Source organism: Chlorella variabilis (assembly GCF_000147415.1).
Source record: "Chlorella variabilis unplaced genomic scaffold CHLNCscaffold_33, whole genome shotgun sequence".
Classification (NCBI taxonomy): domain Eukaryota; kingdom Viridiplantae; phylum Chlorophyta; class Trebouxiophyceae; order Chlorellales; family Chlorellaceae; genus Chlorella; species Chlorella variabilis.
This window is the reverse complement of record NW_005435055.1, coordinates 278,246-281,269: the sequence shown is the minus strand read 5'-3', so window position 1 is coordinate 281,269 and position 3,024 is coordinate 278,246.

Sequence of the window (3,024 nt, the reverse complement as noted above, 5' to 3'; positions counted from 1 at the left end):
GGTACACTAGTGCCGAGTAGCTTCGCATCGATGCTGCAGCTGCGAGCGCCACCGCCGCGTGGCCGCTCACCACATACACTCGCCTCGTGTGTGGTTTGCGTACCCCCCCCCCCCCCAGCCGCCCCAGGCCTCCCAGACTCCATCTTGTCCTTTTGCGGGCTGCCTGGCTGTGTTTGAGCCATTCTTCAACTCACGTTGGTTTGGGACCCAGGTGCGGTGGGGGTTTTGTCTCGAAAATCGGCCACCCCCCTAATTCCGCAGCAGCATTTCCGCCCACCCCAGCAGAACAAGCCACAATGCGCGCCTCCCTCGTCCTCCTCGGCCTTGCTGCCTTTGTAGCAATGGTGTCGGCAGGCCCCGTGCGGGGCCCAGGCTGCTGGCGCACCGACTCCATCCCCTCCTTCAAGTTCAAGCATGGCGTTCCGGTCGATTTCACTAAGGTGGGTTGGCGTCCCGCGCATGTCGCGGCGAACATCATTGATGGCGCGGTTGAGGCAGCTGCCCAAAGCCCGACCGAAGCTTGCAGGGCCCGAAGCCCCACCCTCCCGCACACTGGTGTCCTTGGGGGGGATTTCGGGCAGAGGGTCCTTTCGCTGACCCACCAACGCGCCGCGAGGAACACGCCAGCGCCAGCTGCAGCGCCGGTCCTATCCCCCTCAGGCGCTGTCCTGACCACTCCTACTGACCGCTTCCCTGCCTCTTCCTGGTCTTCTGACTGCTGCAGAAGGACTGGGTGGGCGCAGCCTACAAGCAGGCAAGCTGCCGTCCCGCCTGCCGGCCAGCTGCCGCTGCTCAGCTGCAGCTACTCGCCCCTCCCGACTTGCCGCTGTCGGCACAGGATCCTGTTCTGTGGTGGCGTGCCTCCCAGCCTGCACCCGCTGCTGCTGATCTCTGCCAGCTGCCATAGTGGTTGCCATCCTACCCTACCAGCCAACCCCAAATCCACTCATCATCATCCCCCCGCCCTTCGCCCCGCCTGCAGGGACGGGCCCGCGCCATCTTCCGCTCCACCCCCACGAACGGCCTCATCTGTACCAAGGCAAGAGCCCATGCCGGCTGAACACGGGACGCATCGCATCCCCTGCGCACGCGCCCTTTCCGCGCTGCCCATCCGCTGGGCCGCAGCCGGCAGACACATGCAGCACAGCACGCTCGCCGCCATGCGCCTCTCTGCCTTGTCCCTTCCCAGCGCTCCCGCAGCCGAGCACGTCGCCCCTTTCCCTTCCCTTCCTGCTGCAGCCCGTGGCCCACGCCGTCAAGGCCTGCTACAACTCGGTTGACCCCGGCAAGCTGGGACCAAACCAGATCGGCGGCCAGTACGGTGAGAAGTACAGCCAGCGGGCAAGGCTGGGCTGGGCTGGGCTGGGCTGGGCTCAGGGCCGGCTGCCGACACCTGGCAGGCGGGGCGCGCGCCCTGCGCCGTGGCGGCCGCCGCAGCGGTGCCCCGGCGGGCGGCGGGAGCCTAGCTGGGGCCGGCCGGCCGCCGGCCGCCTCAATTGGGCCTGCTGCAGCAGCAGCCAAACCAGGCGTGCTGGCGACCCGCGGGCTCACGCCGCTGTACTGCTGTACTGCAGGCTTCGTCATCCAGACCACCCAGGAGTGCCCCCTGGGTAGGCCCGGCGGCTTCCAGGCTGGCCCGTGCTGGCTGGCCAAGCAGGGAGCCAAGCGCGCCGCGGCCCCTCCCCTGCATGCGTGCCGGCAGACGCACCGCAGCCGCACGCCGCCTCTGCCGCCAGCTGCCCTCCACTGCCTGTGCCTGACGCACGCCGCCGTGTCCCCCCCTCCCCACCCCTCCCTCTTCTGCCACTCCCTGCAGCTCACCATCACTAAGATGGTAGGAGGGAGCCGGCTGGCCTGACGCAGTGCCGCCACAATTGCCCGCCTGCTTGCCCACCAGCATGCCGCCCGCACCGTGTGCCGCCAGCGCACGCGGTGCTCCACCCACCCCTGCACCCTTCCTCCGGCCTGCCCGGCGCCGTAACACCCGTCCCTGCACCTCCCACCCACCGCAGTGCTACATCCGCATGAACACCCTGCGCAACAACCGCTTCCTGGACGCCAGGTGGGTAGGGCCCAGGCAGGCGCAGGCACCTGCACAGACCTCGGGCTTTGTGTGTCGGGGGCTGGTGTGGGCAGCATGACCTCGAGGCAGGCCTCTCTGCCGCCGTTGCCACCAGTCAGCGGCAGCCATGGCAGCCAGCAGCATCGGGCGCATGCTGCAGCAGGCAGCAGCGAGCGCTCGGGCACGAGCAGCAGGGTGCCGTGCGCCGCGCCGCTCCCTTCAATGGGGAAGGCTTCCCCTTGCACCTGATACTCCAACCAGTTGTTGTGCCACCCCGCCCCGCCCCCTGCCCCCGCAGCCTGTGGAAGCGCTCCCAGGTGGACTGCGTTGATGTGGACCCCTGAAGCAACTGGCCGCCCTGATGAACAGCACAGCACGAAGCGGCGCTGTGATGAGGGTGCGGCGTCGCGCGCTGCCACTCTGGCAGCGCATGGCGGCGCCCCTCTTGAGCGCTGTAGCGCCGAGCCCACCACCTCCCGTTGGCCTTCCTTTGCCCGCCTCCTGCACACCAACCCGTCACCCCCGAACCCTACTTTGGACCTGACCCGACCTGCGGCCCCGATACAGGGGCGGCCTGAATTGCCGTGTCCACTGTTGACCCCCCTCCAGCACCACCCGCTGAGGGACCCCCGACCCCTCAACCCCCCCTGCACCACCAATGCCCTCGCCGGCCCTCTACCTCTGAATACAGCTGACCTGCTGCCAGCTCCGATACTGGAGCGGCCGCTTGGAAACTCCCCACCTCCCCTTGCAGGCCCCTGCCGCCACCTCACCCGCCGCCTGAGCTGGCCCTGGCGCCCCCTCCCCACTACGTGCTGGCCACGCCCCGCACTGGGCGCAGCCCCGCGCCACCGGCCCTCACATCCTCTGCCTGCTGGGGCTCCCCATTTCAGGAGCCCAGCCCTCCCAACCCACACCCGCCCACACACCACCCCCCTGTGACCCCCCCCCCCCCCCCCCAA